The sequence below is a fragment of the Equus asinus genome, chromosome 2 (genome assembly GCF_041296235.1).
Source record: "Equus asinus isolate D_3611 breed Donkey chromosome 2, EquAss-T2T_v2, whole genome shotgun sequence".
NCBI classification, from domain to species: domain Eukaryota; kingdom Metazoa; phylum Chordata; class Mammalia; order Perissodactyla; family Equidae; genus Equus; species Equus asinus.
Window position 1 is genome coordinate 164,786,756 of NC_091791.1, and position 26,826 is coordinate 164,813,581.

At 69.3% G+C, this 26,826-nt stretch overlaps 9 non-coding genes across 9 annotated transcripts; all 9 read right to left on the bottom strand.

Annotated features, from left to right (window-relative positions):
* Window positions 1-564: 564 nt before the first annotated feature.
* Window positions 565-654, bottom strand: TRNAY-GUA (transfer RNA tyrosine (anticodon GUA)). The gene is given in 2 exon segments: window positions 565-600; window positions 618-654. It is a non-coding gene; the product is annotated as a tRNA-Tyr (tRNA).
* Window positions 655-3,820: 3,166 nt separating this feature from the next.
* Window positions 3,821-3,910, bottom strand: TRNAY-GUA (transfer RNA tyrosine (anticodon GUA)). Its single transcript is given in 2 exon segments — window positions 3,821-3,856; window positions 3,874-3,910. It is a non-coding gene; the product is annotated as a tRNA-Tyr (tRNA).
* A 3,143-nt stretch (window positions 3,911-7,053) lies between these two features.
* Window positions 7,054-7,143, bottom strand: TRNAY-GUA (transfer RNA tyrosine (anticodon GUA)). The gene is given in 2 exon segments: window positions 7,054-7,089; window positions 7,107-7,143. It is a non-coding gene; the product is annotated as a tRNA-Tyr (tRNA).
* Window positions 7,144-10,309: 3,166 nt separating this feature from the next.
* On the bottom strand, window positions 10,310-10,399 carry TRNAY-GUA (transfer RNA tyrosine (anticodon GUA)). The gene is given in 2 exon segments: window positions 10,310-10,345; window positions 10,363-10,399. It is a non-coding gene; the product is annotated as a tRNA-Tyr (tRNA).
* Window positions 10,400-13,576: 3,177 nt separating this feature from the next.
* TRNAY-GUA (transfer RNA tyrosine (anticodon GUA)) lies at window positions 13,577-13,666 on the bottom strand. The gene is given in 2 exon segments: window positions 13,577-13,612; window positions 13,630-13,666. It is a non-coding gene; the product is annotated as a tRNA-Tyr (tRNA).
* A 3,133-nt stretch (window positions 13,667-16,799) lies between these two features.
* TRNAY-GUA (transfer RNA tyrosine (anticodon GUA)) lies at window positions 16,800-16,889 on the bottom strand. The gene is given in 2 exon segments: window positions 16,800-16,835; window positions 16,853-16,889. It is a non-coding gene; the product is annotated as a tRNA-Tyr (tRNA).
* Window positions 16,890-20,016: 3,127 nt separating this feature from the next.
* On the bottom strand, window positions 20,017-20,106 carry TRNAY-GUA (transfer RNA tyrosine (anticodon GUA)). The gene is given in 2 exon segments: window positions 20,017-20,052; window positions 20,070-20,106. It is a non-coding gene; the product is annotated as a tRNA-Tyr (tRNA).
* A 3,197-nt stretch (window positions 20,107-23,303) lies between these two features.
* TRNAY-GUA (transfer RNA tyrosine (anticodon GUA)) lies at window positions 23,304-23,393 on the bottom strand. Its single transcript is given in 2 exon segments — window positions 23,304-23,339; window positions 23,357-23,393. It is a non-coding gene; the product is annotated as a tRNA-Tyr (tRNA).
* Window positions 23,394-26,566: 3,173 nt separating this feature from the next.
* On the bottom strand, window positions 26,567-26,656 carry TRNAY-GUA (transfer RNA tyrosine (anticodon GUA)). The gene is given in 2 exon segments: window positions 26,567-26,602; window positions 26,620-26,656. It is a non-coding gene; the product is annotated as a tRNA-Tyr (tRNA).
* Window positions 26,657-26,826: the final 170 nt, after the last annotated feature.

A 26,826-nucleotide genomic window follows, 5' to 3' on the forward strand; every position in this document is an offset into this window, starting at 1 on the left:
ACGCCCCAGGGCCGTGGGTGCCCAGCGCGACGGGGTGACAGCGTGCCTGCTGGTCGGCCTCCGGAGCTCGCCGTGGATGGCTCTCCAGGGCCCACCTGTGTGGCAGGCAGCTTGCTGTGCAGGTATACGGAGCAAAGCGGTGGGGTGGTGGCAGAGGCGGCGCTGGGAAGCAGGAGGGCTGGGTGAAGAAAAGGAGAAAGGGCGCGGCGTTTGGTGGAGGCCACCCCATATGGCAGGAGCCAGGGGGACCGATTATGCGCTACAGGGCACGGGTGTGCGTGCGTGCGTGTGTGCGTGGAGTGCGGGCAGCAAGCGGGCGTGTGCTCCCTAGTGACAGCAGGCCGGCCCGTCCTGTCCAGTCCCGTCCCGTCCCGTCCCGTCCCGTCCCGTCCCGTCCAGTCCCTGTGTCGGTGGAAGGGAGAGGCTTTCCTGGCTTTGGCCTGGGAGAGGGAGGCGGCTGCGATGCTGCAGGGGGGCCCAAGGGCAGGGGCAGCAGCGGTGGGGCTGGGCGCCGGGCGCTAGCGCCCCTCCTGATGCAGGATGGGGCAAAAACTGTCAGGCACCTCCTTCGAGCCGGAATCGAACCAGCGACCTAAGGATGACCACACGTGTCCAGGCTACAGTCCTCCGCTCTACCAGCTGAGCTATCGAAGGGTGCACGCCTCCAAAGGTGGGGCACTGCTTTTCCTGGAAATGACGGGGCCCAGGACACTGGGCCGCCCCGGGGGCCAACACACGCGGGGGGGTCGAAGCCCCTTTGCTGGCAAGAGAGCCGCGCACAAGCCTGGGCTTGGTAGCGCCGGGGCTTCCCTGGCCGGCGACTTGCGAGAGGCCTGGGCGCGCCCCGCCCCCGCCCCCGCCCGCGCCCGCGCCCGCGCCCCAACCCGGGGCTCTCACCTGTTGCCCTATCGCCCCTCCCCGCAGCCCTGTCTCCAGGCAGGGAGGACAGGCGCAGCCACGACGGGCCAGAGAGCCGGCTACAGAGCGAGGGCAGAGGGGCGCTGGCGGAACGGATGCCCGTGTCCACTGGAGGAGGGCTTGCTGAGGAAAGGGAAGGAGGAGAAGCCGCCCGAAAGGGCACGGCCTGGGCGTGCGGCTGCCAAGGGCAGGCGCCAGGTGCCCCGGAGGCCCCTCAAGGAGCCCGGTCTCTAAGCGCCGCGCCCCCGCAAGCCGCGCCCCGCGCCCCACCGACTCCCCGTCCCCACCGCCCCGGGGTCCGCGCCCAGCTTTTGACTCGTCCCCCCCCAGCCCCCGCCACCCGGCCCAGCTGCCCACCGCCGCCTGGCTTTTGCCATCCCAGGGAGGCGGGAAGGCTCTCGGGCCAGGCCCGGAGAGCACGCCCACCCGTCCCCAGCCAGCGCCGCCAGTCCCGCGGCTCGCCTCCCCTCCTCTGCCCAGCGACCCACCGCCATTCCCTTGGCAGAGGCGGTGGCTCCGCGGAGCAGCTCGAGGTTCTGTGGGCTTCCTGCAGAGGACCAGGGACCAAGGGAAAGGGGCAGCGCAGACCCGGGCCCGGCTCGGACCCCTTGTCCCGGCTCCAGGGCTTCCACAAACCTTGCAGATCCCCCCTGGGATTTGCCCGCCACCCCGAGACCGCTCCCTCAGCCTTCCACAGTCCCAGAGAGGCATGGCAAGCCACGTCCAAGTGACACGCCATGGAATGAGCGTGTCGCCACCCACCTCCTGCCCTGGAGACATGCGTGTCTGCACCCGCCACGACGAGGGCCCTGCTGCCCTCGGGGAGGCCCCAGGCAGGAAGAGTCGAATGTGCCCCGGGGGCGGGGGCAGGGGCGGAGTCTCACCCTCGGGGTGCCGGGCGCCAGGGCCCACAGCTGCCGGCCCTCGCCCGCCCCCCACCGCCCCGCCGCCCTTCCCCCAAAGCACCCAAGCAGCTGGCCCAAGGCTCCGGCACCTTCCGCGTCCCGTCAGGGGGCGCATCCGAGGAAGGCCCAAGGTTCTGCCCTGGCTCCCTGGCCACTGGCCTCCTCCCATGGGGCCCTTCAAGGCTGGGGACCCTCTGTGGCTGCAGAGCCAACCCTTGCTCCCGAGGGCCACCTGGGAGGCTTACAAGGGCACGGCACCCTGGGCCCGCACCTGTGGAGACTCCACGGCCCGGGGCTCAGCCCGGCTCAGTTGGCGGTGGTGGGAGAGAAGGGAAGGCTCAGAGCCCCCCCTCTCCGGCCCCCTCTCCGGCCCCCGGGGGGAGACTGGGGGCGGCATGGCAGGAGAGGAAGAGGACGGGGAAGCCCGGGCTCCGGTTGCCCAAAGCCACCTGTGGGCTCAGGGCTCGCGCGAGAGAGGCTGCTCGGTTGGCCCCAGGGCCTTCCTCTCGCTTCAGCTGGCAGTCCTCTCGCTGAGGAGCTCCAGCTGTCCGTCGGGTCTCCGGAGTCTCCTTGCCGCAGGAGGGCAGAGACCAAGGACCACTCCCTGGCCGCCTTCCGTGTGCCCAGACTGCCCGCCACGCCCAGCCACAGCCCTGGAACCCAGCTCCATCCACAAGGCAGAGAGCAGAGAGTTGCCTTCTGTCTCTGGGTCTGTCTGGCTGTCTCCCTCCACCTCTCCCTCTCGCTCTCTTTCTCTCGGTCTCTCCCTCGACTTCCACGGCTGTCTGTCCAGGTCAGGAGGAGCAGGGGCATCGAGGCAGGTGGTTGTGACACCACGCAGCAGAGCAGGATCAGTCACCGCTCTTTCCGAAGGAACTCAACCCCTCCCGTGGCGACAGGAAAGGGTGTGAAGGCGAGTGAAAGTGGAGGGGCTGCCCGGGGGGCCGCAGCCCCGTCCTCAGATGCACAGGACAGCTGACCCGGCCGGCCAAGGTTCCCAAGCCGGCTCTCAAGGCCCACCAAGGGCCCTGCCGCCTGCCGCTCCTGCCCAAGTCAGCCTCCCCCGGGGCAGCTGCGCAATTGGCAATGGCTGGAAATGTCTCAGGGTGGCGCTTCTGTCCCGCGACTAGGTAAAGCGGGGCAGGAGAGAGGGTTTGCTGTCTCTGTAGGTGTACGTGTTGATGGGCCCATCAAGAGAGAGACAGAGAAAGAGTGCCAGAGACACAGAGAGACAGAGAGAGACAGAGAGGAGGGCCGGGGGGTGTGGGCGTAGCAAGAGAGATGGAGAGAGCAAGAGAGCTAGAGAGACTGCGGGTGGGCTCGACAGAAGAGAGACGGTGAGAGCAGCATCCCAGGAGGAGGCGGAGCAGGAGACAGAGATGGAGAGGCCGAGTGTTCAAGAAGGACGCCCCAGGGCCGTGGGTGCCCAGCGCGACGGGGTGACAGCGTGCCTGCTGGTCGGCCTCCGGAGCTCGCCGTGGATGGCTCTCCAGGGCCCACCTGTGTGGCAGGCAGCTTGCTGTGCAGGTATACGGAGCAAAGCGGTGGGGTGGTGGCAGAGGCGGCGCTGGGAAGCAGGAGGGCTGGGTGAAGAAAAGGAGAAAGGGCGCGGCGTTTGGTGGAGGCCACCCCATATGGCAGGAGCCAGGGGGACCGATTATGCGCTACAGGGCACGGGTGTGCGTGTGTGCGTGTGTGTGCGTGTGTGCGTGTGTGCGTGGAGTGCGGGCAGCAAGCGGGCGTGTGCTCCCTAGTGACAGCAGGCCGGCCCGTCCTGTCCAGTCCCGTCCCGTCCCGTCCCGTCCCGTCCCGTCCCGTCCCGTCCCGTCCAGTCCCTGTGTCGGTGGAAGGGAGAGGCTTTCCTGGCTTTGGCCTGGGAGAGGGAGGCGGCTGCGATGCTGCAGGGGGGCCCAAGGGCAGGGGCAGCAGCGGTGGGGCTGGGCGCCGGGCGCTAGCGCCCCTCCTGATGCAGGATGGGGCAAAAGCTGTCAGGCACCTCCTTCGAGCCGGAATCGAACCAGCGACCTAAGGATGTCCACACGTGTCCAGGCTACAGTCCTCCGCTCTACCAGCTGAGCTATCGAAGGGTGCACGCCTCCAAAGGTGGGGCACTGCTTTTCCTGGAAATGACGGGGCCCAGGACACTGGGCCGCCCCGGGGGCCAACACACGCGGGGTGGTCGAAGCCCCTTTGCTGGCAAGAGAGCCGCGCACAAGCCTGGGCTTGGTAGCGCCGGGGCTTCCCTGGCCGGCGACTTGCGAGAGGCCTGGGCGCGCCCCGCCCCCGCCCGCGCCCGCGCCCGCGCCCGCGCCCCAACCCGGGGCTCTCACCTGTTGCCCTATCGCCCCTCCCCGCAGCCCTGTCTCCAGGCGGGGAGGACAGGCGCAGCCACGACGGGCCAGAGAGCCGGCTACAGAGCGAGGGCAGAGGGGCGCTGGCGGAACGGATGCCCGTGTCCGCTGGAGGAGGGCTTGCTGAGGAAAGGGAAGGAGGAGAAGCCGCCCGAAAGGGCACGGCCTGGGCGTGCGGCTGCCAAGGGCAGGCGCCAGGTGCCCCGGAGGCCCCTCAAGGAGCCCGGTCTCTAAGCGCCGCGCCCCCGCAAGCCGCGCCCCGCGCCCCACCGACTCCCCGTCCCCACCGCCCCGGGGTCCGCGCCCAGCTTTTGACTCGTCCCCCCCCAGCCCCCGCCACCCGGCCCAGCTGCCCACCGCCGCCTGGCTTTTGCCATCCCAGGGAGGCGGGAAGGCTCTCGGGCCAGGCCCGGAGAGCACGCCCACCCGTCCCCAGCCAGCGCCGCCAGTCCCGCGGCTCGCCTCCCCTCCTCTGCCCAGCGACCCACCGCCATTCCCTTGGCAGAGGCGGTGGCTCCGCGGAGCAGCTCGAGGTTCTGTGGGCTTCCTGCAGAGGACCAGGGACCAAGGGAAAGGGGCAGCGCAGACCCGGGCCCGGCTCGGACCCCTTGTCCCGGCTCCAGGGCTTCCACAAACCTTGCAGATCCCCCCTGGGATTTGCCCGCCACCCCGAGACCGCTCCCTCAGCCTTCCACAGTCCCAGAGAGGCATGGCAAGCCACGTCCAAGTGACACGCCATGGAATGAGCGTGTCGCCACCCACCTCCTGCCCTGGAGACATGCGTGTCTGCACCCGCCACGACGAGGGCCCTGCTGCCCTCGGGGAGGCCCCAGGCAGGAAGAGTCGAATGTGCCCCGGGGGCGGGGGCAGGGGCGGAGTCTCACCCTCGGGGTGCCGGGCGCCAGGGCCCACAGCTGCCGGCCCTCGCCCGCCCCCCACCTCCCCGCCGCCCTTCCCCCAAAGCACCCAAGCAGCTGGCCCAAGGCTCCGGCACCTTCCGCGTCCCGTCAGGGGGCGCATCCGAGGAAGGCCCAAGGTTCTGCCCTGGCTCCCTGGCCACTGGCCTCCTCCCATGGGGCCCTTCAAGGCTGGGGACCCTCTGTGGCTGCAGAGCCAACCCTTGCTCCCGAGGGCCACCTGGGAGGCTTACAAGGGCACGGCACCCTGGGCCCGCACCTGTGGAGACTCCACGGCCCGGGGCTCAGCCCGGCTCAGTTGGCGGTGGTGGGAGAGAAGGGAAGGCTCAGAGCCCCCCCTCTCCGGCCCCCTCTCCGGCCCCCGGGGGGAGACTGGGGGCGGCATGGCAGGAGAGGAAGAGGACGGGGAAGCCCGGGCTCCGGTTGCCCAAAGCCACCTGTGGGCTCAGGGCTCGCGCGAGAGAGGCTGCTCGGTTGGCCCCAGGGCCTTCCTCTCGCTTCAGCTGGCAGTCCTCTCGCTGAGGAGCTCCAGCTGTCCGTCGGGTCTCCGGAGTCTCCTTGCCGCAGGAGGGCAGAGACCAAGGACCACTCCCTGGCCGCCTTCCGTGTGCCCAGACTGCCCGCCACGCCCAGCCACAGCCCTGGAACCCAGCTCCATCCACAAGGCAGAGAGCAGAGAGTTGCCTTCTGTCTCTGGGTCTGTCTGGCTGTCTCCCTCCACCTCTCCCTCTCGCTCTCTTTCTCTCGGTCTCTCCCTCGACTTCCACGGCTGTCTGTCCAGGTCAGGAGGAGCAGGGGCATCGAGGCAGGTGGTTGTGACACCACGCAGCAGAGCAGGATCAGTCACCGCTCTTTCCGAAGGAACTCAACCCCTCCCGTGGCGACAGGAAAGGGTGTGGAGGCGAGTGAAAGTGGAGGGGCTGCCCGGGGGGCCGCAGCCCCGTCCTCAGATGCACAGGACAGCTGACCCGGCCGGCCAAGGTTCCCAAGCCGGCTCTCAAGGCCCACCAAGGGCCCTGCCGCCTGCCGCTCCTGCCCAAGTCAGCCTCCCCCGGGGCAGCTGCGCAATTGGCAATGGCTGGAAATGTCTCAGGGTGGCGCTTCTGTCCCGCGACTAGGTAAAGCGGGGCAGGAGAGAGGGTTTGCTGTCTCTGTAGGTGTACGTGTTGATGGGCCCATCAAGAGAGAGACAGAGAAAGAGTGCCAGAGACACAGAGAGACAGAGAGAGACAGAGAGGAGGGCCGGGGGGTGTGGGCGTAGCAAGAGAGATGGAGAGAGCAAGAGAGCTAGAGAGACTGCGGGTGGGCTCGACAGAAGAGAGACGGTGAGAGCAGCATCCCAGGAGGAGGCGGAGCAGGAGACAGAGATGGAGAGGCCGAGTGTTCAAGAAGGACGCCCCAGGGCCGTGGGTGCCCAGCGCGACGGGGTGACAGCGTGCCTGCTGGTCGGCCTCCGGAGCTCGCCGTGGATGGCTCTCCAGGGCCCACCTGTGTGGCAGGCAGCTTGCTGTGCAGGTATACGGAGCAAAGCGGTGGGGTGGTGGCAGAGGCGGCGCTGGGAAGCAGGAGGGCTGGGTGAAGAAAAGGAGAAAGGGCGCGGCGTTTGGTGGAGGCCACCCCATATGGCAGGAGCCAGGGGGACCGATTATGCGCTACAGGGCACGGGTGTGCGTGCGTGCGTGTGTGCGTGGAGTGCGGGCAGCAAGCGGGCGTGTGCTCCCTAGTGACAGCAGGCCGGCCCGTCCTGTCCAGTCCCGTCCCGTCCCGTCCCGTCCCGTCCCGTCCCGTCCCGTCCAGTCCCTGTGTCGGTGGAAGGGAGAGGCTTTCCTGGCTTTGGCCTGGGAGAGGGAGGCGGCTGCGATGCTGCAGGGGGGCCCAAGGGCAGGGGCAGCAGCGGTGGGGCTGGGCGCCGGGCGCTAGCGCCCCTCCTGATGCAGGATGGGGCAAAAGCTGTCAGGCACCTCCTTCGAGCCGGAATCGAACCAGCGACCTAAGGATGTCCACACGTGTCCAGGCTACAGTCCTCCGCTCTACCAGCTGAGCTATCGAAGGGTGCACGCCTCCAAAGGTGGGGCACTGCTTTTCCTGGAAATGACGGGGCCCAGGACACTGGGCCGCCCCGGGGGCCAACACACGCGGGGTGGTCGAAGCCCCTTTGCTGGCAAGAGAGCCGCGCACAAGCCTGGGCTTGGTAGCGCCGGGGCTTCCCTGGCCGGCGACTTGCGAGAGGCCTGGGCGCGCCCCGCCCCCGCCCGCGCCCGCGCCCGCGCCCGCGCCCCAACCCGGGGCTCTCACCTGTTGCCCTATCGCCCCTCCCCGCAGCCCTGTCTCCAGGCGGGGAGGACAGGCGCAGCCACGACGGGCCAGAGAGCCGGCTACAGAGCGAGGGCAGAGGGGCGCTGGCGGAACGGATGCCCGTGTCCGCTGGAGGAGGGCTTGCTGAGGAAAGGGAAGGAGGAGAAGCCGCCCGAAAGGGCACGGCCTGGGCGTGCGGCTGCCAAGGGCAGGCGCCAGGTGCCCCGGAGGCCCCTCAAGGAGCCCGGTCTCTAAGCGCCGCGCCCCCGCAAGCCGCGCCCCGCGCCCCACCGACTCCCCGTCCCCACCGCCCCGGGGTCCGCGCCCAGCTTTTGACTCGTCCCCCCCCAGCCCCCGCCACCCGGCCCAGCTGCCCACCGCCGCCTGGCTTTTGCCATCCCAGGGAGGCGGGAAGGCTCTCGGGCCAGGCCCGGAGAGCACGCCCACCCGTCCCCAGCCAGCGCCGCCAGTCCCGCGGCTCGCCTCCCCTCCTCTGCCCAGCGACCCACCGCCATTCCCTTGGCAGAGGCTGTGGCTCCGCGGAGCAGCTCGAGGTTCTGTGGGCTTCCTGCAGAGGACCAGGGACCAAGGGAAAGGGGCAGCGCAGACCCGGGCCCGGCTCGGACCCCTTGTCCCGGCTCCAGGGCTTCCACAAACCTTGCAGATCCCCCCTGGGATTTGCCCGCCACCCCGAGACCGCTCCCTCAGCCTTCCACAGTCCCAGAGAGGCATGGCAAGCCACGTCCAAGTGACACGCCATGGAATGAGCGTGTCGCCACCCACCTCCTGCCCTGGAGACATGCGTGTCTGCACCCGCCACGACGAGGGCCCTGCTGCCCTCGGGGAGGCCCCAGGCAGGAAGAGTCGAATGTGCCCCGGGGGCGGGGGCAGGGGCGGAGTCTCACCCTCGGGGTGCCGGGCGCCAGGGCCCACAGCTGCCGGCCCTCGCCCGCCCCCCACCTCCCCGCCGCCCTTCCCCCAAAGCACCCAAGCAGCTGGCCCAAGGCTCCGGCACCTTCCGCGTCCCGTCAGGGGGCGCATCCGAGGAAGGCCCAAGGTTCTGCCCTGGCTCCCTGGCCACTGGCCTCCTCCCATGGGGCCCTTCAAGGCTGGGGACCCTCTGTGGCTGCAGAGCCAACCCTTGCTCCCGAGGGCCACCTGGGAGGCTTACAAGGGCACGGCACCCTGGGCCCGCACCTGTGGAGACTCCACGGCCCGGGGCTCAGCCCGGCTCAGTTGGCGGTGGTGGGAGAGAAGGGAAGGCTCAGAGCCCCCCCTCTCCGGCCCCCTCTCCGGCCCCCGGGGGGAGACTGGGGGCGGCATGGCAGGAGAGGAAGAGGACGGGGAAGCCCGGGCTCCGGTTGCCCAAAGCCACCTGTGGGCTCAGGGCTCGCGCGAGAGAGGCTGCTCGGTTGGCCCCAGGGCCTTCCTCTCGCTTCAGCTGGCAGTCCTCTCGCTGAGGAGCTCCAGCTGTCCGTCGGGTCTCCGGAGTCTCCTTGCCGCAGGAGGGCAGAGACCAAGGACCACTCCCTGGCCGCCTTCCGTGTGCCCAGACTGCCCGCCACGCCCAGCCACAGCCCTGGAACCCAGCTCCATCCACAAGGCAGAGAGCAGAGAGTTGCCTTCTGTCTCTGGGTCTGTCTGGCTGTCTCCCTCCACCTCTCCCTCTCGCTCTCTTTCTCTCGGTCTCTCCCTCGACTTCCACGGCTGTCTGTCCAGGTCAGGAGGAGCAGGGGCATCGAGGCAGGTGGTTGTGACACCACGCAGCAGAGCAGGATCAGTCACCGCTCTTTCCGAAGGAACTCAACCCCTCCCGTGGCGACAGGAAAGGGTGTGGAGGCGAGTGAAAGTGGAGGGGCTGCCCGGGGGGCCGCAGCCCCGTCCTCAGATGCACAGGACAGCTGACCCGGCCGGCCAAGGTTCCCAAGCCGGCTCTCAAGGCCCACCAAGGGCCCTGCCGCCTGCCGCTCCTGCCCAAGTCAGCCTCCCCCGGGGCAGCTGCGCAATTGGCAATGGCTGGAAATGTCTCAGGGTGGCGCTTCTGTCCCGCGACTAGGTAAAGCGGGGCAGGAGAGAGGGTTTGCTGTCTCTGTAGGTGTACGTGTTGATGGGCCCATCAAGAGAGAGACAGAGAAAGAGTGCCAGAGACACAGAGAGACAGAGAGAGACAGAGAGGAGGGCCGGGGGGTGTGGGCGTAGCAAGAGAGATGGAGAGAGCAAGAGAGCTAGAGAGACTGCGGGTGGGCTCGACAGAAGAGAGACGGTGAGAGCAGCATCCCAGGAGGAGGCGGAGCAGGAGACAGAGATGGAGAGGCCGAGTGTTCAAGAAGGACGCCCCAGGGCCGTGGGTGCCCAGCGCGACGGGGTGACAGCGTGCCTGCTGGTCGGCCTCCGGAGCTCGCCGTGGATGGCTCTCCAGGGCCCACCTGTGTGGCAGGCAGCTTGCTGTGCAGGTATACGGAGCAAAGCGGTGGGGTGGTGGCAGAGGCGGCGCTGGGAAGCAGGAGGGCTGGGTGAAGAAAAGGAGAAAGGGCGCGGCGTTTGGTGGAGGCCACCCCATATGGCAGGAGCCAGGGGGACCGATTATGCGCTACAGGGCACGGGTGTGCGTGTGTGCGTGTGTGTGCGTGTGTGCGTGTGTGCGTGGAGTGCGGGCAGCAAGCGGGCGTGTGCTCCCTAGTGACAGCAGGCCGGCCCGTCCTGTCCAGTCCCGTCCCGTCCCGTCCCGTCCCGTCCCGTCCCGTCCCGTCCCGTCCAGTCCCTGTGTCGGTGGAAGGGAGAGGCTTTCCTGGCTTTGGCCTGGGAGAGGGAGGCGGCTGCGATGCTGCAGGGGGGCCCAAGGGCAGGGGCAGCAGCGGTGGGGCTGGGCGCCGGGCGCTAGCGCCCCTCCTGATGCAGGATGGGGCAAAAGCTGTCAGGCACCTCCTTCGAGCCGGAATCGAACCAGCGACCTAAGGATGTCCACACGTGTCCAGGCTACAGTCCTCCGCTCTACCAGCTGAGCTATCGAAGGGTGCACGCCTCCAAAGGTGGGGCACTGCTTTTCCTGGAAATGACGGGGCCCAGGACACTGGGCCGCCCCGGGGGCCAACACACGCGGGGTGGTCGAAGCCCCTTTGCTGGCAAGAGAGCCGCGCACAAGCCTGGGCTTGGTAGCGCCGGGGCTTCCCTGGCCGGCGACTTGCGAGAGGCCTGGGCGCGCCCCGCCCCCGCCCGCGCCCGCGCCCGCGCCCGCGCCCCAACCCGGGGCTCTCACCTGTTGCCCTATCGCCCCTCCCCGCAGCCCTGTCTCCAGGCGGGGAGGACAGGCGCAGCCACGACGGGCCAGAGAGCCGGCTACAGAGCGAGGGCAGAGGGGCGCTGGCGGAACGGATGCCCGTGTCCGCTGGAGGAGGGCTTGCTGAGGAAAGGGAAGGAGGAGAAGCCGCCCGAAAGGGCACGGCCTGGGCGTGCGGCTGCCAAGGGCAGGCGCCAGGTGCCCCGGAGGCCCCTCAAGGAGCCCGGTCTCTAAGCGCCGCGCCCCCGCAAGCCGCGCCCCGCGCCCCACCGACTCCCCGTCCCCACCGCCCCGGGGTCCGCGCCCAGCTTTTGACTCGTCCCCCCCCAGCCCCCGCCACCCGGCCCAGCTGCCCACCGCCGCCTGGCTTTTGCCACGCGGGGAGGCTGGCCGCGAAGGGATGCGGGAAGGCTCTCGGGCCAGGCCCGGAGAGCACGCCCACCCGTCCCCAGCCAGCGCCGCCAGTCCCGCGGCTCGCCTCCCCTCCTCTGCCCAGCGACCCACCGCCATTCCCTTGGCAGAGGCGGTGGCTCCGCGGAGCAGCTCGAGGTTCTGTGGGCTTCCTGCAGAGGACCAGGGACCAAGGGAAAGGGGCAGCGCAGACCCGGGCCCGGCTCGGACCCCTTGTCCCGGCTCCAGGGCTTCCACAAACCTTGCAGATCCCCCCTGGGATTTGCCCGCCACCCCGAGACCGCTCCCTCAGCCTTCCACAGTCCCAGAGAGGCATGGCAAGCCACGTCCAAGTGACACGCCATGGAATGAGCGTGTCGCCACCCACCTCCTGCCCTGGAGACATGCGTGTCTGCACCCGCCACGACGAGGGCCCTGCTGCCCTCGGGGAGGCCCCAGGCAGGAAGAGTCGAATGTGCCCCGGGGGTGGGGGCAGGGGCGGAGTCTCACCCTCGGGGTGCCGGGCGCCAGGGCCCACAGCTGCCGGCCCTCGCCCGCCCCCCACCTCCCCGCCGCCCTTCCCCCAAAGCACCCAAGCAGCTGGCCCAAGGCTCCGGCACCTTCCGCGTCCCGTCAGGGGGCGCATCCGAGGAAGGCCCAAGGTTCTGCCCTGGCTCCCTGGCCACTGGCCTCCTCCCATGGGGCCCTTCAAGGCTGGGGACCCTCTGTGGCTGCAGAGCCAACCCTTGCTCCCGAGGGCCACCTGGGAGGCTTACAAGGGCACGGCACCCTGGGCCCGCACCTGTGGAGACTCCACGGCCCGGGGCTCAGCCCGGCTCAGTTGGCGGTGGTGGGAGAGAAGGGAAGGCTCAGAGCCCCCCCTCTCCGGCCCCCTCTCCGGCCCCCGGGGGGAGACTGGGGGCGGCATGGCAGGAGAGGAAGAGGACGGGGAAGCCCGGGCTCCGGTTGCCCAAAGCCACCTGTGGGCTCAGGGCTCGCGCGAGAGAGGCTGCTCGGTTGGCCCCAGGGCCTTCCTCTCGCTTCAGCTGGCAGTCCTCTCGCTGAGGAGCTCCAGCTGTCCGTCGGGTCTCCGGAGTCTCCTTGCCGCAGGAGGGCAGAGACCAAGGACCACTCCCTGGCCGCCTTCCGTGTGCCCAGACTGCCCGCCACGCCCAGCCACAGCCCTGGAACCCAGCTCCATCCACAAGGCAGAGAGCAGAGAGTTGCCTTCTGTCTCTGGGTCTGTCTGGCTGTCTCCCTCCACCTCTCCCTCTCGCTCTCTTTCTCTCGGTCTCTCCCTCGACTTCCACGGCTGTCTGTCCAGGTCAGGAGGAGCAGGGGCATCGAGGCAGGTGGTTGTGACACCACGCAGCAGAGCAGGATCAGTCACCGCTCTTTCCGAAGGAACTCAACCCCTCCCGTGGCGACAGGAAAGGGTGTGGAGGCGAGTGAAAGTGGAGGGGCTGCCCGGGGGGCCGCAGCCCCGTCCTCAGATGCACAGGACAGCTGACCCGGCCGGCCAAGGTTCCCAAGCCGGCTCTCAAGGCCCACCAAGGGCCCTGCCGCCTGCCGCTCCTGCCCAAGTCAGCCTCCCCCGGGGCAGCTGCGCAATTGGCAATGGCTGGAAATGTCTCAGGGTGGCGCTTCTGTCCCGCGACTAGGTAAAGCGGGGCAGGAGAGAGGGTTTGCTGTCTCTGTAGGTGTACGTGTTGATGGGCCCATCAAGAGAGAGACAGAGAAAGAGTGCCAGAGACACAGAGAGACAGAGAGAGACAGAGAGGAGGGCCGGGGGGTGTGGGCGTAGCAAGAGAGATGGAGAGAGCAAGAGAGCTAGAGAGACTGCGGGTGGGCTCGACAGAAGAGAGACGGTGAGAGCAGCATCCCAGGAGGAGGCGGAGCAGGAGACAGAGATGGAGAGGCCGAGTGTTCAAGAAGGACGCCCCAGGGCCGTGGGTGCCCAGCGCGACGGGGTGACAGCGTGCCTGCTGGTCGGCCTCCGGAGCTCGCCGTGGATGGCTCTCCAGGGCCCACCTGTGTGGCAGGCAGCTTGCTGTGCAGGTATACGGAGCAAAGCGGTGGGGTGGTGGCAGAGGCGGCGCTGGGAAGCAGGAGGGCTGGGTGAAGAAAAGGAGAAAGGGCGCGGCGTTTGGTGGAGGCCACCCCATATGGCAGGAGCCAGGGGGACCGATTATGCGCTACAGGGCACGGGTGTGCGTGTGTGCGTGTGTGTGCGTGTGTGCGTGTGTGCGTGGAGTGCGGGCAGCAAGCGGGCGTGTGCTCCCTAGTGACAGCAGGCCGGCCCGTCCTGTCCAGTCCCGTCCCGTCCCGTCCCGTCCCGTCCCGTCCCGTCCCGTCCAGTCCCTGTGTCGGTGGAAGGGAGAGGCTTTCCTGGCTTTGGCCTGGGAGAGGGAGGCGGCTGCGATGCTGCAGGGGGGCCCAAGGGCAGGGGCAGCAGCGGTGGGGCTGGGCGCCGGGCGCTAGCGCCCCTCCTGATGCAGGATGGGGCAAAAGCTGTCAGGCACCTCCTTCGAGCCGGAATCGAACCAGCGACCTAAGGATGTCCACACGTGTCCAGGCTACAGTCCTCCGCTCTACCAGCTGAGCTATCGAAGGGTGCACGCCTCCAAAGGTGGGGCACTGCTTTTCCTGGAAATGACGGGGCCCAGGACACTGGGCCGCCCCGGGGGCCAACACACGCGGGGTGGTCGAAGCCCCTTTGCTGGCAAGAGAGCCGCGCACAAGCCTGGGCTTGGTAGCGCCGGGGCTTCCCTGGCCGGCGACTTGCGAGAGGCCTGGGCGCGCCCCGCCCCCGCCCGCGCCCGCGCCCGCGCCCGCGCCCCAACCCGGGGCTCTCACCTGTTGCCCTATCGCCCCTCCCCGCAGCCCTGTCTCCAGGCGGGGAGGACAGGCGCAGCCACGACGGGCCAGAGAGCCGGCTACAGAGCGAGGGCAGAGGGGCGCTGGCGGAACGGATGCCCGTGTCCGCTGGAGGAGGGCTTGCTGAGGAAAGGGAAGGAGGAGAAGCCGCCCGAAAGGGCACGGCCTGGGCGTGCGGCTGCCAAGGGCAGGCGCCAGGTGCCCCGGAGGCCCCTCAAGGAGCCCGGTCTCTAAGCGCCGCGCCCCCGCAAGCCGCGCCCCGCGCCCCACCGACTCCCCGTCCCCACCGCCCCGGGGTCCGCGCCCAGCTTTTGACTCGTCCCCCCCCAGCCCCCGCCACCCGGCCCAGCTGCCCACCGCCGCCTGGCTTTTGCCATCCCAGGGAGGCGGGAAGGCTCTCGGGCCAGGCCCGGAGAGCACGCCCACCCGTCCCCAGCCAGCGCCGCCAGTCCCGCGGCTCGCCTCCCCTCCTCTGCCCAGCGACCCACCGCCATTCCCTTGGCAGAGGCGGTGGCTCCGCGGAGCAGCTCGAGGTTCTGTGGGCTTCCTGCAGAGGACCAGGGACCAAGGGAAAGGGGCAGCGCAGACCCGGGCCCGGCTCGGACCCCTTGTCCCGGCTCCAGGGCTTCCACAAACCTTGCAGATCCCCCCTGGGATTTGCCCGCCACCCCGAGACCGCTCCCTCAGCCTTCCACAGTCCCAGAGAGGCATGGCAAGCCACGTCCAAGTGACACGCCATGGAATGAGCGTGTCGCCACCCACCTCCTGCCCTGGAGACATGCGTGTCTGCACCCGCCACGACGAGGGCCCTGCTGCCCTCGGGGAGGCCCCAGGCAGGAAGAGTCGAATGTGCCCCGGGGGCGGGGGCAGGGGCGGAGTCTCACCCTCGGGGTGCCGGGCGCCAGGGCCCACAGCTGCCGGCCCTCGCCCGCCCCCCACCTCCCCGCCGCCCTTCCCCCAAAGCACCCAAGCAGCTGGCCCAAGGCTCCGGCACCTTCCGCGTCCCGTCAGGGGGCGCATCCGAGGAAGGCCCAAGGTTCTGCCCTGGCTCCCTGGCCACTGGCCTCCTCCCATGGGGCCCTTCAAGGCTGGGGACCCTCTGTGGCTGCAGAGCCAACCCTTGCTCCCGAGGGCCACCTGGGAGGCTTACAAGGGCACGGCACCCTGGGCCCGCACCTGTGGAGACTCCACGGCCCGGGGCTCAGCCCGGCTCAGTTGGCGGTGGTGGGAGAGAAGGGAAGGCTCAGAGCCCCCCCTCTCCGGCCCCCTCTCCGGCCCCCGGGGGGAGACTGGGGGCGGCATGGCAGGAGAGGAAGAGGACGGGGAAGCCCGGGCTCCGGTTGCCCAAAGCCACCTGTGGGCTCAGGGCTCGCGCGAGAGAGGCTGCTCGGTTGGCCCCAGGGCCTTCCTCTCGCTTCAGCTGGCAGTCCTCTCGCTGAGGAGCTCCAGCTGTCCGTCGGGTCTCCGGAGTCTCCTTGCCGCAGGAGGGCAGAGACCAAGGACCACTCCCTGGCCGCCTTCCGTGTGCCCAGACTGCCCGCCACGCCCAGCCACAGCCCTGGAACCCAGCTCCATCCACAAGGCAGAGAGCAGAGAGTTGCCTTCTGTCTCTGGGTCTGTCTGGCTGTCTCCCTCCACCTCTCCCTCTCGCTCTCTTTCTCTCGGTCTCTCCCTCGACTTCCACGGCTGTCTGTCCAGGTCAGGAGGAGCAGGGGCATCGAGGCAGGTGGTTGTGACACCACGCAGCAGAGCAGGATCAGTCACCGCTCTTTCCGAAGGAACTCAACCCCTCCCGTGGCGACAGGAAAGGGTGTGGAGGCGAGTGAAAGTGGAGGGGCTGCCCGGGGGGCCGCAGCCCCGTCCTCAGATGCACAGGACAGCTGACCCGGCCGGCCAAGGTTCCCAAGCCGGCTCTCAAGGCCCACCAAGGGCCCTGCCGCCTGCCGCTCCTGCCCAAGTCAGCCTCCCCCGGGGCAGCTGCGCAATTGGCAATGGCTGGAAATGTCTCAGGGTGGCGCTTCTGTCCCGCGACTAGGTAAAGCGGGGCAGGAGAGAGGGTTTGCTGTCTCTGTAGGTGTACGTGTTGATGGGCCCATCAAGAGAGAGACAGAGAAAGAGTGCCAGAGACACAGAGAGACAGAGAGAGACAGAGAGGAGGGCCGGGGGGTGTGGGCGTAGCAAGAGAGATGGAGAGAGCAAGAGAGCTAGAGAGACTGCGGGTGGGCTCGACAGAAGAGAGACGGTGAGAGCAGCATCCCAGGAGGAGGCGGAGCAGGAGACAGAGATGGAGAGGCCGAGTGTTCAAGAAGGACGCCCCAGGGCCGTGGGTGCCCAGCGCGACGGGGTGACAGCGTGCCTGCTGGTCGGCCTCCGGAGCTCGCCGTGGATGGCTCTCCAGGGCCCACCTGTGTGGCAGGCAGCTTGCTGTGCAGGTATACGGAGCAAAGTGGTGGGGTGGTGGCAGAGGCGGCGCTGGGAAGCAGGAGGGCTGGGTGAAGAAAAGGAGAAAGGGCGCGGCGTTTGGTGGAGGCCACCCCATATGGCAGGAGCCAGGGGGACCGATTATGCGCTACAGGGCACGGGTGTGCGTGCGTGCGTGTGTGCGTGGAGTGCGGGCAGCAAGCGGGCGTGTGCTCCCTAGTGACAGCAGGCCGGCCCGTCCTGTCCAGTCCCGTCCCGTCCCGTCCCGTCCCGTCCCGTCCAGTCCCTGTGTCGGTGGAAGGGAGAGGCTTTCCTGGCTTTGGCCTGGGAGAGGGAGGCGGCTGCGATGCTGCAGGGGGGCCCAAGGGCAGGGGCAGCAGCGGTGGGGCTGGGCGCCGGGCGCTAGCGCCCCTCCTGATGCAGGATGGGGCAAAAGCTGTCAGGCACCTCCTTCGAGCCGGAATCGAACCAGCGACCTAAGGATGTCCACACGTGTCCAGGCTACAGTCCTCCGCTCTACCAGCTGAGCTATCGAAGGGTGCACGCCTCCAAAGGTGGGGCACTGCTTTTCCTGGAAATGACGGGGCCCAGGACACTGGGCCGCCCCGGGGGCCAACACACGCGGGGTGGTCGAAGCCCCTTTGCTGGCAAGAGAGCCGCGCACAAGCCTGGGCTTGGTAGCGCCGGGGCTTCCCTGGCCGGCGACTTGCGAGAGGCCTGGGCGCGCCCCGCCCCCGCCCGCGCCCGCGCCCGCGCCCCAACCCGGGGCTCTCACCTGTTGCCCTATCGCCCCTCCCCGCAGCCCTGTCTCCAGGCGGGGAGGACAGGCGCAGCCACGACGGGCCAGAGAGCCGGCTACAGAGCGAGGGCAGAGGGGCGCTGGCGGAACGGATGCCCGTGTCCGCTGGAGGAGGGCTTGCTGAGGAAAGGGAAGGAGGAGAAGCCGCCCGAAAGGGCACGGCCTGGGCGTGCGGCTGCCAAGGGCAGGCGCCAGGTGCCCCGGAGGCCCCTCAAGGAGCCCGGTCTCTAAGCGCCGCGCCCCCGCAAGCCGCGCCCCGCGCCCCACCGACTCCCCGTCCCCACCGCCCCGGGGTCCGCGCCCAGCTTTTGACTCGTCCCCCCCCAGCCCCCGCCACCCGGCCCAGCTGCCCACCGCCGCCTGGCTTTTGCCACGCGGGGAGGCTGGCCGCGAAGGGATGCGGGAAGGCTCTCGGGCCAGGCCCGGAGAGCACGCCCACCCGTCCCCAGCCAGCGCCGCCAGTCCCGCGGCTCGCCTCCCCTCCTCTGCCCAGCGACCCACCGCCATTCCCTTGGCAGAGGCGGTGGCTCCGCGGAGCAGCTCGAGGTTCTGTGGGCTTCCTGCAGAGGACCAGGGACCAAGGGAAAGGGGCAGCGCAGACCCGGGCCCGGCTCGGACCCCTTGTCCCGGCTCCAGGGCTTCCACAAACCTTGCAGATCCCCCCTGGGATTTGCCCGCCACCCCGAGACCGCTCCCTCAGCCTTCCACAGTCCCAGAGAGGCATGGCAAGCCACGTCCAAGTGACACGCCATGGAATGAGCGTGTCGCCACCCACCTCCTGCCCTGGAGACATGCGTGTCTGCACCCGCCACGACGAGGGCCCTGCTGCCCTCGGGGAGGCCCCAGGCAGGAAGAGTCGAATGTGCCCCGGGGGCGGGGGCAGGGGCGGAGTCTCACCCTCGGGGTGCCGGGCGCCAGGGCCCACAGCTGCCGGCCCTCGCCCGCCCCCCACCTCCCCGCCGCCCTTCCCCCAAAGCACCCAAGCAGCTGGCCCAAGGCTCCGGCACCTTCCGCGTCCCGTCAGGGGGCGCATCCGAGGAAGGCCCAAGGTTCTGCCCTGGCTCCCTGGCCACTGGCCTCCTCCCATGGGGCCCTTCAAGGCTGGGGACCCTCTGTGGCTGCAGAGCCAACCCTTGCTCCCGAGGGCCACCTGGGAGGCTACAAGGGCACGGCACCCTGGGCCCGCACCTGTGGAGACTCCACGGCCCGGGGCTCAGCCCGGCTCAGTTGGCGGTGGTGGGAGAGAAGGGAAGGCTCAGAGCCCCCCCTCTCCGGCCCCCTCTCCGGCCCCCGGGGGGAGACTGGGGGCGGCATGGCAGGAGAGGAAGAGGACGGGGAAGCCCGGGCTCCGGTTGCCCAAAGCCACCTGTGGGCTCAGGGCTCGCGCGAGAGAGGCTGCTCGGTTGGCCCCAGGGCCTTCCTCTCGCTTCAGCTGGCAGTCCTCTCGCTGAGGAGCTCCAGCTGTCCGTCGGGTCTCCGGAGTCTCCTTGCCGCAGGAGGGCAGAGACCAAGGACCACTCCCTGGCCGCCTTCCGTGTGCCCAGACTGCCCGCCACGCCCAGCCACAGCCCTGGAACCCAGCTCCATCCACAAGGCAGAGAGCAGAGAGTTGCCTTCTGTCTCTGGGTCTGTCTGGCTGTCTCCCTCCACCTCTCCCTCTCGCTCTCTTTCTCTCGGTCTCTCCCTCGACTTCCACGGCTGTCTGTCCAGGTCAGGAGGAGCAGGGGCATCGAGGCAGGTGGTTGTGACACCACGCAGCAGAGCAGGATCAGTCACCGCTCTTTCCGAAGGAACTCAACCCCTCCCGTGGCGACAGGAAAGGGTGTGGAGGCGAGTGAAAGTGGAGGGGCTGCCCGGGGGGCCGCAGCCCCGTCCTCAGATGCACAGGACAGCTGACCCGGCCGGCCAAGGTTCCCAAGCCGGCTCTCAAGGCCCACCAAGGGCCCTGCCGCCTGCCGCTCCTGCCCAAGTCAGCCTCCCCCGGGGCAGCTGCGCAATTGGCAATGGCTGGAAATGTCTCAGGGTGGCGCTTCTGTCCCGCGACTAGGTAAAGCGGGGCAGGAGAGAGGGTTTGCTGTCTCTGTAGGTGTACGTGTTGATGGGCCCATCAAGAGAGAGACAGAGAAAGAGTGCCAGAGACACAGAGAGACAGAGAGAGACAGAGAGGAGGGCCGGGGGGTGTGGGCGTAGCAAGAGAGATGGAGAGAGCAAGAGAGCTAGAGAGACTGCGGGTGGGCTCGACAGAAGAGAGACGGTGAGAGCAGCATCCCAGGAGGAGGCGGAGCAGGAGACAGAGATGGAGAGGCCGAGTGTTCAAGAAGGACGCCCCAGGGCCGTGGGTGCCCAGCGCGACGGGGTGACAGCGTGCCTGCTGGTCGGCCTCCGGAGCTCGCCGTGGATGGCTCTCCAGGGCCCACCTGTGTGGCAGGCAGCTTGCTGTGCAGGTATACGGAGCAAAGCGGTGGGGTGGTGGCAGAGGCGGCGCTGGGAAGCAGGAGGGCTGGGTGAAGAAAAGGAGAAAGGGCGCGGCGTTTGGTGGAGGCCACCCCATATGGCAGGAGCCAGGGGGACCGATTATGCGCTACAGGGCACGGGTGTGCGTGCGTGCGTGTGTGCGTGGAGTGCGGGCAGCAAGCGGGCGTGTGCTCCCTAGTGACAGCAGGCCGGCCCGTCCTGTCCCGTCCCGTCCCGTCCCGTCCAGTCCCTGTGTCGGTGGAAGGGAGAGGCTTTCCTGGCTTTGGCCTGGGAGAGGGAGGCGGCTGCGATGCTGCAGGGGGGCCCAAGGGCAGGGGCAGCAGCGGTGGGGCTGGGCGCCGGGCGCTAGCGCCCCTCCTGATGCAGGATGGGGCAAAAGCTGTCAGGCACCTCCTTCGAGCCGGAATCGAACCAGCGACCTAAGGATGTCCACACGTGTCCAGGCTACAGTCCTCCGCTCTACCAGCTGAGCTATCGAAGGGTGCACGCCTCCAAAGGTGGGGCACTGCTTTTCCTGGAAATGACGGGGCCCAGGACACTGGGCCGCCCCGGGGGCCAACACACGCGGGGTGGTCGAAGCCCCTTTGCTGGCAAGAGAGCCGCGCACAAGCCTGGGCTTGGTAGCGCCGGGGCTTCCCTGGCCGGCGACTTGCGAGAGGCCTGGGCGCGCCCCGCCCCCGCCCCCGCCCGCGCCCGCGCCCGCGCCCGCGCCCCAACCCGGGGCTCTCACCTGTTGCCCTATCGCCCCTCCCCGCAGCCCTGTCTCCAGGCGGGGAGGACAGGCGCAGCCACGACGGGCCAGAGAGCCGGCTACAGAGCGAGGGCAGAGGGGCGCTGGCGGAACGGATGCCCGTGTCCGCTGGAGGAGGGCTTGCTGAGGAAAGGGAAGGAGGAGAAGCCGCCCGAAAGGGCACGGCCTGGGCGTGCGGCTGCCAAGGGCAGGCGCCAGGTGCCCCGGAGGCCCCTCAAGGAGCCCGGTCTCTAAGCGCCGCGCCCCGCCCACCTCCTCCCCGCCGCGCCCCCGCAAGCCGCGCCCCGCGCCCCACCGACTCCCCGTCCCCACCGCCCCGGGGTCCGCGCCCAGCTTTTGACTCGTCCCCCCCCAGCCCCCGCCACCCGGCCCAGCTGCCCACCGCCGCCTGGCTTTTGCCATCCCAGGGAGGCGGGAAGGCTCTCGGGCCAGGCCCGGAGAGCACGCCCACCCGTCCCCAGCCAGCGCCGCCAGTCCCGCGGCTCGCCTCCCCTCCTCTGCCCAGCGACCCACCGCCATTCCCTTGGCAGAGGCTGTGGCTCCGCGGAGCAGCTCGAGGTTCTGTGGGCTTCCTGCAGAGGACCAGGGACCAAGGGAAAGGGGCAGCGCAGACCCGGGCCCGGCTCGGACCCCTTGTCCCGGCTCCAGGGCTTCCACAAACCTTGCAGATCCCCCCTGGGATTTGCCCGCCACCCCGAGACCGCTCCCTCAGCCTTCCACAGTCCCAGAGAGGCATGGCAAGCCACGTCCAAGTGACACGCCATGGAATGAGCGTGTCGCCACCCACCTCCTGCCCTGGAGACATGCGTGTCTGCACCCGCCACGACGAGGGCCCTGCTGCCCTCGGGGAGGCCCCAGGCAGGAAGAGTCGAATGTGCCCCGGGGGCGGGGGCAGGGGCGGAGTCTCACCCTCGGGGTGCCGGGCGCCAGGGCCCACAGCTGCCGGCCCTCGCCCGCCCCCCACCTCCCCGCCGCCCTTCCCCCAAAGCACCCAAGCAGCTGGCCCAAGGCTCCGGCACCTTCCGCGTCCCGTCAGGGGGCGCATCCGAGGAAGGCCCAAGGTTCTGCCCTGGCTCCCTGGCCACTGGCCTCCTCCCATGGGGCCCTTCAAGGCTGGGGACCCTCTGTGGCTGCAGAGCCAACCCTTGCTCCCGAGGGCCACCTGGGAGGCTTACAAGGGCACGGCACCCTGGGCCCGCACCTGTGGAGACTCCACGGCCCGGGGCTCAGCCCGGCTCAGTTGGCGGTGGTGGGAGAGAAGGGAAGGCTCAGAGCCCCCCCTCTCCGGCCCCCTCTCCGGCCCCCGGGGGGAGACTGGGGGCGGCATGGCAGGAGAGGAAGAGGACGGGGAAGCCCGGGCTCCGGTTGCCCAAAGCCACCTGTGGGCTCAGGGCTCGCGCGAGAGAGGCTGCTCGGTTGGCCCCAGGGCCTTCCTCTCGCTTCAGCTGGCAGTCCTCTCGCTGAGGAGCTCCAGCTGTCCGTCGGGTCTCCGGAGTCTCCTTGCCGCAGGAGGGCAGAGACCAAGGACCACTCCCTGGCCGCCTTCCGTGTGCCCAGACTGCCCGCCACGCCCAGCCACAGCCCTGGAACCCAGCTCCATCCACAAGGCAGAGAGCAGAGAGTTGCCTTCTGTCTCTGGGTCTGTCTGGCTGTCTCCCTCCACCTCTCCCTCTCGCTCTCTTTCTCTCGGTCTCTCCCTCGACTTCCACGGCTGTCTGTCCAGGTCAGGAGGAGCAGGGGCATCGAGGCAGGTGGTTGTGACACCACGCAGCAGAGCAGGATCAGTCACCGCTCTTTCCGAAGGAACTCAACCCCTCCCGTGGCGACAGGAAAGGGTGTGGAGGCGAGTGAAAGTGGAGGGGCTGCCCGGGGGGCCGCAGCCCCCTCCTCAGATGCACAGGACAGCTGACCCGGCCGGCCAAGGTTCCCAAGCCGGCTCTCAAGGCCCACCAAGGGCCCTGCCGCCTGCCGCTCCTGCCCAAGTCAGCCTCCCCCGGGGCAGCTGCGCAATTGGCAATGGCTGGAAATGTCTCAGGGTGGCGCTTCTGTCCCGCGACTAGGTAAAGCGGGGCAGGAGAGAGGGTTTGCTGTCTCTGTAGGTGTACGTGTTGATGGGCCCATCAAGAGAGAGACAGAGAAAGAGTGCCAGAGACACAGAGAGACAGAGAGAGACAGAGAGGAGGGCCGGGGGGTGTGGGCGTAGCAAGAGAGATGGAGAGAGCAAGAGAGCTAGAGAGACTGCGGGTGGGCTCGACAGAAGAGAGACGGTGAGAGCAGCATCCCAGGAGGAGGCGGAGCAGGAGACAGAGATGGAGAGGCCGAGTGTTCAAGAAGGACGCCCCAGGGCCGTGGGTGCCCAGCGCGACGGGGTGACAGCGTGCCTGCTGGTCGGCCTCCGGAGCTCGCCGTGGATGGCTCTCCAGGGCCCACCTGTGTGGCAGGCAGCTTGCTGTGCAGGTATACGGAGCAAAGCGGTGGGGTGGTGGCAGAGGCGGCGCTGGGAAGCAGGAGGGCTGGGTGAAGAAAAGGAGAAAGGGCGCGGCGTTTGGTGGAGGCCACCCCATATGGCAGGAGCCAGGGGGACCGATTATGCGCTACAGGGCACGGGTGTGCGTGTGTGCGTGTGTGTGCGTGTGTGCGTGTGTGCGTGGAGTGCGGGCAGCAAGCGGGCGTGTGCTCCCTAGTGACAGCAGGCCGGCCCGTCCTGTCCAGTCCCGTCCCGTCCCGTCCCGTCCCGTCCCGTCCCGTCCCGTCCCGTCCAGTCCCTGTGTCGGTGGAAGGGAGAGGCTTTCCTGGCTTTGGCCTGGGAGAGGGAGGCGGCTGCGATGCTGCAGGGGGGCCCAAGGGCAGGGGCAGCAGCGGTGGGGCTGGGCGCCGGGCGCTAGCGCCCCTCCTGATGCAGGATGGGGCAAAAGCTGTCAGGCACCTCCTTCGAGCCGGAATCGAACCAGCGACCTAAGGATGTCCACACGTGTCCAGGCTACAGTCCTCCGCTCTACCAGCTGAGCTATCGAAGGGTGCACGCCTCCAAAGGTGGGGCACTGCTTTTCCTGGAAATGACGGGGCCCAGGACACTGGGCCGCCCCGGGGGCCAACACACGCGGGGTGGTCGAAGCCCCTTTGCTGGCAAGAGAGCCGCGCACAAGCCTGGGCTTGGTAGCGCCGGGGCTTCCCTGGCCGGCGACTTGCGAGAGGCCTGGGCGCGCCCCGCCCCCGCCCGCGCCCGCGCCCGCGCCCGCGCCCCAACCCGGGGCTCTCACCTGTTGCCCTATCGCCCCTCCCCGCAGCCCTGTCTCCAGGCGGGGAGGACAGGCGCAGCCACGACGGGCCAGAGAGCCGGCTACAGAGCGAGGGCAGAGGGGCGCTGGCGGAACGGATGCCCGTGTCCGCTGGAGGAGGGCTTGCTGAGGAAAGGGAAGGAGGAGAAGCCGCCCGAAAGGGCACGGCCTGGGCGTGCGGCTGCCAAGGGCAGGCGCCAGGTGCCCCGGAGGCCCCTCAAGGAGCCCGGTCTCTAAGCGCCGCGCCCCCGCAAGCCGCGCCCCGCGCCCCGCGCCCCACCGACTCCCCGTCCCCACCGCCCCGGGGTCCGCGCCCAGCTTTTGACTCGTCCCCCCCCAGCCCCCGCCACCCGGCCCAGCTGCCCACCGCCGCCTGGCTTTTGCCATCCCAGGGAGGCGGGAAGGCTCTCGGGCCAGGCCCGGAGAGCACGCCCACCCGTCCCCAGCCAGCGCCGCCAGTCCCGCGGCTCGCCTCCCCTCCTCTGCCCAGCGACCCACCGCCATTCCCTTGGCAGAGGCGGTGGCTCCGCGGAGCAGCTCGAGGTTCTGTGGGCTTCCTGCAGAGGACCAGGGACCAAGGGAAAGGGGCAGCGCAGACCCGGGCCCGGCTCGGACCCCTTGTCCCGGCTCCAGGGCTTCCACAAACCTTGCAGATCCCCCCTGGGATTTGCCCGCCACCCCGAGACCGCTCCCTCAGCCTTCCACAGTCCCAGAGAGGCATGGCAAGCCACGTCCAAGTGACACGCCATGGAATGAGCGTGTCGCCACCCACCTCCTGCCCTGGAGACATGCGTGTCTGCACCCGCCACGACGAGGGCCCTGCTGCCCTCGGGGAGGCCCCAGGCAGGAAGAGTCGAATGTGCCCCGGGGGCGGGGGCAGGGGCGGAGTCTCACCCTCGGGGTGCCGGGCGCCAGGGCCCACAGCTGCCGGCCCTCGCCCGCCCCCCACCTCCCCGCCGCCCTTCCCCCAAAGCACCCAAGCAGCTGGCCCAAGGCTCCGGCACCTTCCGCGTCCCGTCAGGGGGCGCATCCGAGGAAGGCCCAAGGTTCTGCCCTGGCTCCCTGGCCACTGGCCTCCTCCCATGGGGCCCTTCAAGGCTGGGGACCCTCTGTGGCTGCAGAGCCAACCCTTGCTCCCGAGGGCCACCTGGGAGGCTTACAAGGGCACGGCACCCTGGGCCCGCACCTGTGGAGACTCCACGGCCCGGGGCTCAGCCCGGCTCAGTTGGCGGTGGTGGGAGAGAAGGGAAGGCTCAGAGCCCCCCCTCTCCGGCCCCCTCTCCGGCCCCCGGGGGGAGACTGGGGGCGGCATGGCAGGAGAGGAAGAGGACGGGGAAGCCCGGGCTCCGGTTGCCCAAAGCCACCTGTGGGCTCAGGGCTCGCGCGAGAGAGGCTGCTCGGTTGGCCCCAGGGCCTTCCTCTCGCTTCAGCTGGCAGTCCTCTCGCTGAGGAGCTCCAGCTGTCCGTCGGGTCTCCGGAGTCTCCTTGCCGCAGGAGGGCAGAGACCAAGGACCACTCCCTGGCCGCCTTCCGTGTGCCCAGACTGCCCGCCACGCCCAGCCACAGCCCTGGAACCCAGCTCCATCCACAAGGCAGAGAGCAGAGAGTTGCCTTCTGTCTCTGGGTCTGTCTGGCTGTCTCCCTCCACCTCTCCCTCTCGCTCTCTTTCTCTCGGTCTCTCCCTCGACTTCCACGGCTGTCTGTCCAGGTCAGGAGGAGCAGGGGCATCGAGGCAGGTGGTTGTGACACCACGCAGCAGAGCAGGATCAGTCACCGCTCTTTCCGAAGGAACTCAACCCCTCCCGTGGCGACAGGAAAGGGTGTGGAGGCGAGTGAAAGTGGAGGGGCTGCCCGGGGGGCCGCAGCCCCGTCCTCAGATGCACAGGACAGCTGACCCGGCCGGCCAAGGTTCCCAAGCCGGCTCTCAAGGCCCACCAAGGGCCCTGCCGCCTGCCGCTCCTGCCCAAGTCAGCCTCCCCCGGGGCAGCTGCGCAATTGGCAATGGCTGGAAATGTCTCAGGGTGGCGCTTCTGTCCCGCGACTAGGTAAAGCGGGGCAGGAGAGAGGGTTTGCTGTCTCTGTAGGTGTACGTGTTGATGGGCCCATCAAGAGAGAGACAGAGAAAGAGTGCCAGAGACACAGAGAGACAGAGAGAGACAGAGAGGAGGGCCGGGGGGTGTGGGCGTAGCAAGAGAGATGGAGAGAGCAAGAGAGCTAGAGAGACTGCGGGTGGGCTCGACAGAAGAGAGACGGTGAGAGCAGCATCCCAGGAGGAGGCGGAGCAGGAGACAGAGATGGAGAGGCCGAGTGTTCAAGAAGGACGCCCCAGGGCCGTGGGTGCCCAGCGCGACGGGGTGACAGCGTGCCTGCTGGTCGGCCTCCGGAGCTCGCCGTGGATGGCTCTCCAGGGCCCACCTGTGTGGCAGGCAGCTTGCTGTGCAGGTATACGGAGCAAAGCGGTGGGGTGGTGGCAGAGGCGGCGCTGGGAAGCAGGAGGGCTGGGTGAAGAAAAGGAGAAAGGGCGCGGCGTTTGGTGGAGGCCACCCCATATGGCAGGAGCCAGGGGGACCGATTATGCGCTACAGGGCACGGGTGTGCGTGTGTGCGTGTGTGTGCGTGTGTGCGTGTGTGCGTGGAGTGCGGGCAGCAAGCGGGCGTGTGCTCCCTAGTGACAGCAGGCCGGCCCGTCCTGTCCAGTCCCGTCCCGTCCCGTCCCGTCCCGTCCCGTCCCGTCCCGTCCCGTCCAGTCCCTGTGTCGGTGGAAGGGAGAGGCTTTCCTGGCTTTGGCCTGGGAGAGGGAGGCGGCTGCGATGCTGCAGGGGGGCCCAAGGGCAGGGGCAGCAGCGGTGGGGCTGGGCGCCGGGCGCTAGCGCCCCTCCTGATGCAGGATGGGGCAAAAGCTGTCAGGCACCTCCTTCGAGCCGGAATCGAACCAGCGACCTAAGGATGTCCACACGTGTCCAGGCTACAGTCCTCCGCTCTACCAGCTGAGCTATCGAAGGGTGCACGCCTCCAAAGGTGGGGCACTGCTTTTCCTGGAAATGACGGGGCCCAGGACACTGGGCCGCCCCGGGGGCCAACACACGCGGGGTGGTCGAAGCCCCTTTGCTGGCAAGAGAGCCGCGCACAAGCCTGGGCTTGGTAGCGCCGGGGCTTCCCTGGCCGGCGACTT